The sequence below is a fragment of the Ailuropoda melanoleuca genome, chromosome 12, assembly GCF_002007445.2.
Source record: "Ailuropoda melanoleuca isolate Jingjing chromosome 12, ASM200744v2, whole genome shotgun sequence".
In the NCBI taxonomy this organism is placed as follows: domain Eukaryota; kingdom Metazoa; phylum Chordata; class Mammalia; order Carnivora; family Ursidae; genus Ailuropoda; species Ailuropoda melanoleuca.
Window position 1 is genome coordinate 65,631,587 of NC_048229.1, and position 13,806 is coordinate 65,645,392.

The 13,806-nt window shown below is 38.8% G+C and overlaps 1 long non-coding RNA gene across 1 annotated transcript in view; it reads left to right on the forward strand.

Moving 5' to 3' along the window:
• The window catches only part of LOC117795163, a 184,178-nt gene extending 171,270 nt beyond the window's left edge, over window positions 1-12,908 (forward strand). The window contains exons 3-4 of the long non-coding RNA XR_004619007.1: window positions 12,312-12,414; window positions 12,850-12,908. This is a non-coding gene — a long non-coding RNA (uncharacterized LOC117795163). The remainder of the gene's footprint in view (window positions 1-12,311; window positions 12,415-12,849) is intronic.
• The last annotated feature ends 898 nt before the right edge of the window (window positions 12,909-13,806 follow it).

Consider the following 13,806-nt stretch of genomic DNA (forward strand, 5'->3'; position numbering starts at 1 on the left):
TTTCTTCTGCTCCTATAGATAAGAATGTAGATACTCCTATGTACTTCCTTCTAGAGTAATTCTATAAACAGATTTTCTTTTGGTAGAAAAAGATTCCTACTAGCTAAGATTTTACTTGTCTATCTGTTTTATGGACAAACTTGGTTGCTTTTCATGGAATTCTTAAAATTGAAGGATATTAACATGGTAGTATAAAATGGGATATTTAAAATTTTTTTTGGTTGCAAACATTGGAAAACACTAATATAAGTAAAAAAGGAATGCATGACTCAACTACCTGAAAAGTTCAAGTAGGCTTAGGTACAGGTAGATCCAGGAGTTCAGAGTTGGTCATGAAGACTTAGCAAACTCTCTCTGCCTCTTTTCTCTCCTATGTTTGTTTGCACTCAAGTAAAGTCTAACCTGTGTTGACAAGATGGTTCCCAACAGTTCTAGGTAGATGTACATTTTTTAGGGAAAGAGAACATCTTTATCTTGAACTCTTCAGCAACAAACTGGGGATTAAGTTCGATTAGACTTGGGTTATGTGCCCATCACTATTATTAGGATAGAATATGCTGCTTGGCAAGGTATCACATGCCTGCTTCTGAATCTGGAGGTATAATCTGCTTGAACCACATGAGCCACTGGCACACAGGATTTAGCTAGAGTGATTTCTAAAGGAAAACCTACATGCAGGATGCTGAGCTGCCAAAAACAGCAACTATTTACTACAAGTGATGACTTGGAAGACTCGGAGGATTTTCCCAGAGCATAGAAAAGCTGCTCTACACATAAAGGAAAACAGTGTCTAGAAAGAATGCTGGATTTTTTTTAGTCCTACTATTGCCTTACAGAATAGCCAGAACTGATTCTTTCATTATGCTGTATATTATTGATACTTTAATATATTACAAATAATGACTACTAACACTCAAATGTTTAATTTTTGTTCCTGAATATTAAAATAAGTCTGATTTGTTTAATATTCAAGGAGAAATGATTAGCAAACCACACCAAATCTTGGAAACTTGACTTACTGACATAATTATGATATGCCATGGAATCTTTTATTTTATGGTAAAGAAGTCTGTAAGGCAGAGAATTTTACTCCCCAGAAACAGTTTGTGCTTAGAAGCAGATTTTGTGTTTGTTGCTATTTGACTTGGAACTGAAGAAGGTGAGCCCAGTATGGAGAGGGAAAGTACTGGCATTTGCAAATGGAGCTGCTGAGAGCAGTACTTAAAGTTCATCTGTGAATTTCATCATCGTGTCTCAACATACAAACATGGTTGAGAATGACTTTTGAGTGGTTGATAGTCATTTAGTGAGTAGGAAATAAACAGGAGTGAAACATTATCAACTAATACTGACCCCCATTACTGTGCTCCCCTTACTTTGCTTTCTCTGGTGTTCAGCAAGTATAGGCAAGAATCTGATTTCTTTGTAGAAGGAAGCATTTCTCATTCATGGGTAGCAATGGCTGTACAATTTACGAAGGAGGAAATTTCCAGGTGCAGAGGGTTGCAGAGGAATGGGGGTGGACTGTTCCTGCCAATATACTAGAATCACAGGATCACAGAATGTTAGACGTAAGAAGGATTTTTGAGATCATCTAGTCCCACATGTCATTTCATACAGGAAGAGAACAAATTGTTTAGAAACGATGTGATTCATGCAGGGTATTTTTTGATCCCTGTGAGTGACACATGGCAAAACGGAGGAAAATGTGACCTTTGGAGGCAGACAGACCAGTGTATAGTTACCATTCTTCTGCTAAGAGTGCAGTCTTTTTTTTTTTTTGAAAGATAATCCAATTTTTTTTTTTTAGATTTTATTTATTTATTTGACAGAGAGAGAGAGACAGCCAGTGAGAGAGGGAACACAAGCAGGGGGAGTGGGAGAGGAAGAAGCAGGCTCCCCGCAGAGGAGCCTGATGTGGCTCGATCCCAGAATGCCAGGATCACGCCCTGAGCCGAAGGCAGACGCTTAACGACTGAGCCACCCAGGTGCCCCAAGAGTGCAGTCTTGAGCCAGTTTCTTAACACCTGAGTGCGGTTGACATTCAGTTGTTTAGTGGGGCATTAATAGTGATATTGTCGATAAAGCACCAATTAGAGTGCCTCGCAAATAGAGCGTGCTCAGGAAATGCTATTTGGCTTCTCCCATGCTGGGAAGTATCTCATTTACTTGGTTGAAATATACCATCTCTATCTTGAAGTGCCCTTGTAAGCCTTCACTTTATAAAACCTTCCACAGTGTCACTGATGAGTGCCAATAAGCCATTCATATTTGTTGATTTGATTTCTTTGAATCCAACCTTTCTACATGAAGCAGGGGGACAGATCTCAGTTCATGTTTACTTGATAATATTGTGCTTTGTTTATTGAATACATCTGTCTCTGTGAACATTTCACATTCCAACATGGAAGTCAACACAAATATAAATACAGATGAATATAGCTACATGTAACACAAAGTGATTTCAGAGCTTGACCTGGTCCTTGCCTGCCTTTCTAACTCTCATCTACCCTGTCACCCTCATTATCAGGTTTTTGTCTCACTAGCTTTCAGGATGTTCCTCCGAAATTAAGTTTCTGCTCCACAACCTTGACACTGGATGTTCCCTCTGCCAGAAATAGTCTTTCCCCATCTTGCTTGGCTCTTTGTTGTCACTCAGATGTTTTAAGAGTTCTTTGCCGATCAGCTATCCGAGATGGCCTCTAGTCCTTTGTAGCACATTAACCTGTTAAGTTTTCAATAGAACACTGTTACCTTATTTTTTGATGCCTGTTTTCTGCAGTTGGAGTATTAACTACAGTGAGTACATAGTTACCACAGTTAACTCTGTTACATGGATAACTACATAGTAACTATGTAGTTATCTCTCTTGTTCCTCACTTCATAATCAGTGCCTAAGGCAAGTGTCCATCACACAGGCAGATGCTTAATAAGTATTTGTTGGATTAACAAACAATGAATTTGAACGACCCATATAGGCAGCATTGTGCATCATGAAAGTGACCTGGGCCAGTGTTCTAAGCTACTTTTACTCCAGACTATGTGGTCTTTGGAGAGAATTCCAACTTTTGAATCTTGATGGCTTTTCTGATAAAATAAGGAGAGTTAAACTAGATTGTATAAGGTTTCTTTCAGCTCTTCCATTCTGTGATTCTCTGTCTGTTTTCTTCCATGCTAGACAATTGACACACTACCCTCAAATATGGCATGATATCTTAAACTGAAGTCATTTGGGAAATAGCAGTGAAGGAAGGAACTTGTGACTTTTCCCTTCTTCCCTGAAGTAGGTCCTCAGATCCTCATGTGAGAGCTGCCCTTCTCACCAGCACCCTTATCTCCCAAAATGAAGCAATACTGAGAGAGGAGTCCCAATCAACAGGCCTCGCTAAATTTCCACCAGTTACTATCTTTAGCTTATACGCATTTGCCCTATCATGTATTCCCATGATTTTCTACTTTTTATCAAACCTACTCTTAAAAACACTCAGGCAGGGCACCTGGGTGGTTCAGTGGTTTAAGCAGCTGCTTTCAGCTCAGGTCATGATCCTAGGGTCCTGGGATCAAGGTCCCATGTTTTGTCAGGCTCCCAAGCAGGGAGCCTGCTTCTCCCTCTCCCTCTGCCACTCCCCCTGCTTGTACTCTCTCTGTCAGATAAATAAATAAAATCTTAAAAAAAAAAAAAAACCACAAAACCATTCAGGCATAACTGCTTCTTCAGATCTTTCATTTCCTTACCAAGTCTCCAGTGTAATGAGAAACTTACATTAATAAATATGTATGCTTTTATCCTGTTAATTTATTTGTCTTTATCAGTTTAATTTTTAGGCCCAGCCAGGTATACCCTAAGAGGGTCAAGGAAAAGGTTTTCCTCCTTTATACACTCTAATAATAATTTACTCTTATAAGTACAGGTGGTCTTTTAGATAGCTTTTGTGTATCAAAACACAAACCACATGCCAGGTAGTAGCTGATGGTTCAGATATTAGATGGGAAAGAAGTATAATCCAAGAAAAAATGAATAGCTTTACATGGGGTGAAGTATTCTAATGCTAGTGGAAGATAAATCCATAAAATATAAAGGACCTTTCTGATAAATGGAAGAAATGTAATAGCAATTAAAATGTATTTAACCTTCCAAATTATTCTTTTCTATATAATTTTCAGAAGAGTTATATAAAATAAATTTTTAGACCTTTCATTTTGTGATTTCCTTTATGAACAAATACTAACAATTTGTGGAATTCTTTTCCTTTCTCACACCGTTTGCCTTTCAGAATAAGGAGTATTATTTAAATACTCCATTAGTTTCCTATTGCTGCGTTAATAAATTACCATAAACTCAAGAGTATAAAGTAGCACAGATTTATTATTTTATATTCAGGAAGTCAGAATCTGAAATTGATCTTGTTGGACTGAGATCGAGGTGTCAGTGAGGCTTCATTCCTTCTGGAGGCTCAAGGGGAGAATTTGTTTTCTTGGATTGTTCATTTTTTAGAATCTGCCCCCATTCCTTGGTTTCAGAGCCCATTCCTCCATCTGCAAAGCCCGCAATGTCCAGTTAAGTCTTTCTTATATCAATCACTTTGGTACTTACTCTTTGGCCTTCTTCTTGCACATTTGAAGACCCCAGTGATTACATTGGGGACTACCCAATATAATCTCCCTCTTTTAAGATCAGCTGATTATTAGCCTTAATTCCATCTGTAACCTTAATTCCCTTTTGCTGGATAATGTAACATATTCCCTGGGAAATAGGACACAGATACCTTTGGGCGGCCATTATTCTGCCTGTCGTACATTACTTATGAGAAAAAGAGCAACCCCTAAGGAAAGCCAAATTCCAAAGCATATGCTGAAATGAAATCAATGTATGGGAGGATAGCCACATTCTTGATTTAAGAGAAAAGGTGATTTCATTTACTTTTTTGGGTTATTGAAGAACAGCTACCATGTAGAGTAAGTAATGTTCCAGTAGCTTGTTGGAAATACCAACTGCTAGGTATTTGCATCTTAGATTTCAGAGAACTTGTCTTGATCCTGAAACTCTTTCTTTAGTCTGCCAGCACCATCTTTTATGCATTGAGTTGGTGGAAAGTTGATGGTCCCATTTACATAGATCTATAGCCCATAGAAAATGTTCACAAATGTAGTTTCGTTGGAGACTCCTTTGCCCTGGAACTCTTGCCTCAAATGATTTATGCAAAAATCTACCACTATGACCAACAACACAATGGAAGCCTATAATATTCCCCTGTGGAATATCGAATGTAAATTTCTGCTCTGCCTACCTGGTAGCCAGATATACAGAGGAAGGAAAAGGTAACTTCTGGCCCTGATTCATCACTTTTATTGAAGTTAAGTTCTTTTGTTTTAATGCACACTTGATTGAGCAAGCATTTATTGAGGCGGTTATGGTTTGTGGGAGAAAGAGACAGTTGAAGAAAGAACAAATGAATATAATGTAAATCAAATACTTAGTCCTTTTAAAGTAACTACAAAGACTTAAATGTGTGTTCTTAATGGTAATTTTTACAAAACTCCAATAGGAGGCTTTGACAGTGATTGTTTTGGTGGGGAGATGGGTTTTCTTTTCACATGCTAATCACCTGCTCCTGGTGATATTTCTCTCCTTGACTGCAGTCACAGAATTGAATAATTTATGGAATGAATTTTGTTGTAAATTTATTGTGTCACAAGCAGGTTGTAATTTCACTAACAGTTCACTTAAGTTATTAAGTTAAAAGAAATGTGGTTGATAGGATAGTGCATTTGGAGGGTTTTTTTCCTCCCTGCAAGTTCACATCTTACATATTTTCAAAACAGAGCACTTGCCTAATTTTTTATTCAGAATCTGATACGCGAGAAGAAGGCACATATTAACATAAGTGGAATTGCATTTGCACACTATTGTTGAATTTTAGAAGTCGTAAACAAATTATTGAAGATTTTATGGAGACAGAAATAGCATTAAAGGCTCAGTGCTTTGGAGCTCCTGCCATTGTTTTCTGAATAACTGTCCCCTGCTTGCTGATGACGAATGAAGAGTCGGTGGTGTAAAGGTGAAGATGCTCTTGGGAAGGGAAAAAGCCACATTGATTCCTTTAAATTTTGCTTCAACACCGAGGTTAAGATAATGGCAAATTGTAACTCCCCCAAATCTTATCCAATACAGATGGAATACAGTGGAGAATAGAAAAAAAATCTTTAAAAATCTTTCACAGGGGTTTCTGATTGGCCTTCATCTACATTCAAGACATTCTCAGGGCTTCTTTTTTAATGGCCGTTTTGCTGTGATAAGAGGAAACATTTGGCCACTGCAGAAACCTCTGCTTAGTTTCTGCCCCCAATACTTCAGCATTCAGCAAACACACATTTAAGGTCTCCTGTTATTTACATTGAAATTTTTCTATTGACCCTGCCAGTGTGAATGAATTTCAAACAAGTCATTTCTTTCTCTTCATAGATGATTTCCCTAGGTTCCTGGTGGGGGTTACTTTTAATTCCTCTAGGACTACCCTCTGTTCCTGTTAGCACCCCGAGGATTTGCTTTCTGTTTTCCACCCTGTTGCCCACGTGTGCCCCCCCCCCTTTCCTTGCACCCTACCCTGGGTATTCCAACTCTTGTGCAGGGGATGTTGGATAATAGCCACTATTCTTGAACAGGAATACTTTATAGGTCTTCAGAATAGACATTTTCACCATCTGTTACATAGAATCTGGAAATGTGATGGAAAAACAGGTTATAATTAACTAAAAAATAGGTCAGACTCTGTGTATCTTAATGCATTTAGAGTTGAGGAAATAGCCTCTCAAATTTTCATGAAAAGAAATGGAGCTTGTGCTGTCTTTTTTTTTTTTTTAATTAATAAGATTTTTTGGGGAGCAGTTTTGGGTTTACAAAAATTCTAAGGGAAAGCACAGAGAGCTCTCATATACTCCCTCCTCTCCTGCCCAGTTTCCCCTGTTAACATATTGCCTTAGTGTGTATATTTTTTACAATTGATGAACCAATTGTTGACACATCATTATTAACTAACATTCATCATTTACGTTAGCATTTACTCTTGGTGTTGTATATTCTGTGGATTTTAACAAATGTATAATGGCATGTGTCCACTATTATGGCATCATATTAAACAGTTTCACTGCCCTGTACTTCATCATTCACCCCTACTCCTAAACCCTTGTAAATCACTCTTCTTTTTATTGTGAAGGGGTCCAGGACAAGTCTCTCCAAAATGTGCCACTTTGGCTTGTGGGATATTTTGAGTTGAAGGTAATCAAGACCCTGTGGGTTCAAGAGATACTTTTTTCCCTCTCTTAACTACCTAGAAGAATCTAAATTGGGGGTATTTCCCAGAATAAGAGTTACTACCAGAGATAAATTTTATCTGAGTGACGCATCTGTTTGGCAGGATAAACATCTAACTAGGAAACATCTGCTCTTCTTATTGCCCTCTCATTTACCTTCTTCCCCTTTGAAGCCCCAGGCCCCTATTCCATTCCTTAGCTCAGGACGGCATATATACCTCATTTTGGCTTTCTATCTTTGAACTTCTCCTGTATGTGAGATTCCTATATGTACCAACCGAAATTTCATTTTTCTCTTGTTAACCTTTCTCATGTCAATTTAATTCTTAGACCAGCTGGAAGAACCTTTGAAGTACAGAGAAAAATTTTTTCTTCCCAATGACTGTTTCCATAGTTTTGCCTTTTCTAGAATGTCATACAGTGAGAGTCATACAGGTAGCCTTTTCAGATTGGCTTAACAATATGCATTTAAGATTCATCCAAGTCTTTTTGTGGCTTGATAGTTCATTTCTTTTTAATTGGTGAGTAATCAGCTTATACCTTTAATTGGTTAACATTGAGTTAGGAACTTGGGTTTTCTGATACGGGAAAAAAGGAAAAAGAGACTTACCTTTTGCTCCTGGGTCCAGCCTGGCATTTTTTTTTTTCCTTTCACTGATAACCTGGTAGATTTAAATCACCAGCATAATTTGTGGATACCAGATAATGAGACTGATTTAACAATCCACATGGGAAAATGAGACTCATTAATTTGATTACATTTCATATATTCATATTAGCATTTTCCCTTCATTAATTATAAAAGGCATACAATGTCTCGTCTCTTGCTCACTAAGAAAAAAAGACTTGTTTTTAATGCTGCCAGGTATACGTGTGATCTGAAAGCAGTTCAGGGAAGTTATAAGTCTGTGTGTCTATTCTTGTCTCATATCAGGCATAGTCAATCCACAAATTTTTTTCAACACATACTGGATATTAGGTACCAGTTTGTATATTGGGAAAAGACTGGTCAATAAGATTGGTGAATAAGCTTACAACATTCTTATTGTAAAGAATAGAGAGGCAATAAATAAATAATGAACAATTTAGGTCCTAAAAAGTTCTAAGAAGAAAACAGTTTAATGTGGTGGAGTATGTACATGTGTGTGTATGTAGTGTGTTTGTAGTCTGTGTGAGTATACGTGGGTATGTGTAGTATGTAGATGTGTATAGTGTGTGCATGTGTAGTGCATATGTTCAGTGCATGCACACATTTAAAGTGTGATGTGTGTCAGGAGGCAGGTTGAAACTGCTTTTGCTAGGGTGTTTAGGGAAAGCCTCTCGAAGGAGGTGGCAATTAATTTGATGAGCTGCAGGCAACCATGTGAAGATCTGGGAAAGGGCATTCTAGGTACAGGGAACAGTAGGAGCATCAGCCCTGACTGGGAGCTGTCTTTTCACCAAGAGCTGAAAGAAGGCTGATGGGATTGGAGCAGAGCTAGTGATGGGGAAATGGAGATAGAGGAAAGGCAGGTAGAAGCCAGATTTTATCTGGCCTTGTAGGCCAGGACTGTTTGTTCTAAATATATTGAAAACAATTAACCTCACCCAAACAGAGGTCTGCCTTTTGCCCTTGGCTCCTGGAAGCTTTGCCTGTTAAGACAGTCTTTGTCTACCTGGTAGTCCTGAGCCACACTGGGTAGTTTGACACTGTGATTTATGGTGGTTGGTTTGGGCCATATAGTAGCATCTCAACTTCCAGAGGGCTAGAGACTAAAGATTAGCAATGTGGACAGCCAGCCATATGTAGGTGACTGAATCCCAATAAAAATTCTGAATATCAGTGGTTGGTTGAACTTCCCTGGTTGGCAGTAACACCATGAATATTGTCATACATCTTCAGAGGGAAGAGTTAGTGCTATACATGACTCTGCTGGAAATGACAACTGGAAGCTTTGGGTGGAGCTGTCCTGGACTCTGGCCCATGCTCTTCTTCCCTTGGCTGATTTCTCTCTGTGTCCTTTCTTTGTAATAAACAAGAACCATGAGCATAATAGCTTTTAGTGAGTTCTGTGAGGTTTTCTAGCAAGTTATCCAACCTGAGGGTGGTCTTAGGGACTCCCAAACTTATAATTGGTGACACAAGTGAGGGCGGTCATGGGGACCCCTGAACTTTGTAGTTGGTGTCAGAAGTGAGAATGATTTTGGAGTCTCCTTAAATCTGCAGAAGCCATTGGAGTTTAAGCAAGGGAGGAACAATGTTTGATTTCTACTTTAGGAGGATGGCTTTGACTGCTCTGTTACATGTTAGAGTAGTCTGGAAAGAGGTGGTAGAGACTTAACCAGGATGACATCAATGGAGAAATGGTTAGATAAGGCATATGTTTTGTCCATAAATGTGACAGTACTTAATGATGAGTTGAGTATCATATTTGCTGTCACAGACAGGTGTTTATGGCTGGCAGATAAATACCACTATTAAATACCAACAGGTTTTAGATTGTATAACAAACAGGAAGACGTTCTGAGAAATCTGGAAAACTGTTTCTGAGCCCTTTGAGCTCATTCTCTCCATAGGACTACATCTTAAAACATGTTTAATACCATACTATTAGTATTCACAAATCTTCCGGTAACAGTTCTCTTTGTGTGTAATTCAAATTCTCTTTGTGTGTGTAGTTTAGGAAAATTGGAGACTACTTGGATTTTATGTATTGGGTGTGCATTTGGAAGCTGGTACTTTCTTTAAGGTTGTTGTGCTCTTGTGTCATGCCTCCTGTCCTACGGCATTTAAGAATTTCATGAATCTTATTTTCTTCTGCATAGGATATAAAATGAATGTTAATTTTGAAGAAATGTATACAATTTCTAGAACTGGGTCTAGCGTATAAAAGGTACTAGATAAGTATTGGAAGAACAAACGAGGGAATAAATGAATGGCATTTGAGCATTGACCTTCATCCCAATAACAAGCAAAGGAGGAACTCACAGGTTTTCAAGTGTTGAGGTTTGGGGCTGACAGTTGTCTTCACTACTATAATCTATTCTTTGGGTAACAGTCTGAAGTTTGGCTCAGTTGAAAAGGATATCATGTGAATGATACCATTTCTGTTAGTTTAAATCCATTTCCTTTTTTTAGATGAAAGCATTATTTTGTTTACTCACTCTATCTTCATTGAATCCCTGCTGGATACCAAGCATTAGGCTGGCCCTGGAGATTATAAAAGCAAAGAAGACCTCATCCTTACCCTCAATGATTTCATCATTTCATGTTCTCAGTGAGCAATGTTTCCTTAGGGGATAGGGAGATGGAGAGAAGAGGAATAGTTTTATGTAGGACAAGACATTCCTGAGGTTGAGGTCCAGACAGCATGCTCTGGGGACAAAATAGAAAGCAGGAGGCAAGAATGCTGAAGTTACCTTGTATCTCTTCTCTGACTCATTTCTACATTGGGTAGATAAGCAGGATCAAACATTCAAGTCTATCAGTTCTTTTCCTGCTAAAAGACATAAATTGCATACCACTTCTTCTAAGCAGATAAAAACTCTTCCTGAACATTCTCTATGAATCTCTGTTCTTCTGCTCCATCTTCCTCTGGGCTCTGGGAAATTGATGACCCCTTCCTGAAGTTCTATAAGAGTTTTAACAAGGGATAAAACAATGAATTGTTCTCAAGTTTTTTTTTTTTTTAGAAAAGTTTTTATTTATTTATTTATTATTATTTTTTTTAATGATTTTTTATTATATTATGTTAGTCACCATACAGTACATCCCCGGTTTCTGATGTAAAGTTCGATGCTTCATTAGTTGCGTATAACACCCAGTGCACCATGCAATACGTGCCCTCCTTACTACCCATCACCGGACTATCCCAATCCCCCACCGCCCTCCCCTCTGAGGCCCTCAGTTTGTTTCTCATAGTCCATAGTCTCTCATGTTTCTGTAGATAAATAAAGCAAATTCTTAAATATATGATGAGGAGAATAATGCAAGTTAAATACAGCCTTCTAAGGGGAGAGAATGTTCTGGGTGTGGGGCACAAATCATATGTGCTGGGAGTAGAGGTGGGGAGCCGGGAAGTGGTGGGGGGAGGATTAGGAAAGGTGGTATGCTACGATCAGCTTGTATTGCTTCTCTGGAGCCTATTATGTTTTCAGGAATTTTGCCTATTGGTTGATACCAACGTAATAGCTTCAAATCAGCGCTGGTGAGAGTACTGACACAGAAATTGGTAAAGGCTAAAGCTCAGGGCTTTGTTCATCCCATGCTGATTGTTAAACACTTAACAATCGCCCCAGTGGATGTTGGAAAACCTCGGCTCTCAGATAAACCTGGGATGAAAAAGGAAAAACTCTATACGTAGAGCACCTAGCTCAAATCTAGATAGGAAGGCAAGAAAGGACATGGGGTGTGTGTGTGTGTGTGTGTGTGTGTGTGAGAGAGAGAGAGAGAGAGAGAGAGAGAGAGAGAGACAGTGCAAAGGTCAGCATGATTGAGGGGTAGGAGAAACATAGGGGAAGATTAGGAATGAAGCTGGAAGGTAGGCTAGGGTCTTGAATATCCAAATACTCAGCTAAAGGATTTTGTAAGTTCATTTGATAAACAGTGAGAGGTTTTACAGCACAAGAGTGAGACAAGCCGAGATGATGTTGTACAGTTTGTTTAGGTTTTATTTTTGTTTATTTTAGAAAGAGAGAGAGTGTGCAAGAGGGCTGGGGAGGGGCAGAGGAAGAGGGAGATAGAGAATCTTAAGCAGATTCCCTGCTGAGCATGGAGCCTGATGAGGGGCTTGATCTCATGACCCTGAGAACGTGACCTGAGCTGAAACCAAGAGTCAGATGCTCAACCAACTGAGCGATGCAGGCACCCCAACAATTTGTTTAATCTGTCATCCAAGAGTAAGGTCATAGAATCCTCTGAAACTCCTTGTTTAGGGTCCTCTGTGTGCAGTCATTTTCCAAATCCTATAGCTCTTACTTTCACAGTTTCTATTCATTCCATCTCCTCATTTCCGTTGCAGGTGGGAAGACTTGGAGGTGCCCTTGGGTGTAGAAAAGAGGTTTCTGTCTTTAGAAGGCCTTTCCACATCAAAATGACATCTTTGGCATTTGTAGAGGTGTGAGGTAAGAGATCTTATTACTCTGTCCCCCAAGATGCTCAGCAAGTTATTCCAATTTATTGATTAGTTCATCCTTTCCTTACTGATTTTAAAGGCTGGGACACAAACAGATAATAATGTTAAGATCCAGACTTAGATCCTCAGACTGTGTGGTGCTTTTCCCAGTGAGTTCTAAGCATACTAGCGTCCCTAAGGTTATCTAAAACCCTTTCCTTTACTGCAAGTTTTCTGACATGTCATATCAGTTGGCTTCTTTTAATTGGGTTCCCCTAGAAGCAGATTCTGTGGCAGAGTAGTAGGGCACTGGGGAACTGAATGAAACAAGGAAGGGAGGGTAGTTAACAAACATTCTTTTATGAAGCAAGTTACCATTAGTTTTGGTCTTAATCTGGGTAATAAAAATTGTAACAGCTAACACATAATGCTTATTATGTTCTAGGTACTGTTTTAAAATCCTTTACAAGGGGCGCCTGGGTGGCACAGCGGTTAAGCGTCTGCCTTCGGCTCAGGGCGTGATCCTGGCATTATGGGATCGAGCCCCACATCAGGCTCCTCCACTATGAGCCTGCTTCTTCCTCTCCCACTCCCCCTCGTGTTCCCTCTCTCGCTGGCTGTCTCTATCTCTGTCAAATAAATAAATAAAATCTTTAAAAAAAAATCCTTTACAAATCTTGATGAATTTATTCTTTAAAAAATCTTTTTTTATTGTTGTTGATATACAATGTTACATTAGTTTCTGGTGTATAACATAATGATTTAACAACTCTGTATGTTATGCTATGCTGACCACGAGTGTAGATACCATCTCTCACCATACAGTGCTGTTAAAATACCCTTGACTATATTTACTATGCTCCACCTTTCATTTCCCGAGTTACTCATTCTATAACTGGAAGCCTGTATCTCCCACTCCCCTTCGCCCATTTTGCCCTCAACCCCCTCCCCCTCCCTCTGAGAGCATCAGTTTGTTCTCTGTATTTATCGTTCTGTTTCTGCTTTTTTGGTTTGTTCATTTGTTTTAAATGCCACATATAAGTGAAATCTTGTGGTATTTTCTTTCTCTGACTTACTTCACTTAGCATAATATCCTCTAGGTCCATCCTTGTTGAATGGTAAGATCTCATTTTTTAAATGACTAAGTAATATTACATCTTCTTTATCCACTTATATATCAGTGGATACTTGGGTTGCGTCCATATTTTGGTATTGTAAATAATGCTACAATAAACACGGGGATGCATATATTTTTTTGAATTAGTGTTTTCATTTTCTTTAGGTAAAGGACCAGCAGTGAATGACTGGATCATATGGTAGTTCCATTTTTAATTTTTTGAGGAATTTCCATACGGTTTTCCACAGTGGCTACACCAATTGACATTCTCACCAATAGTGCTAT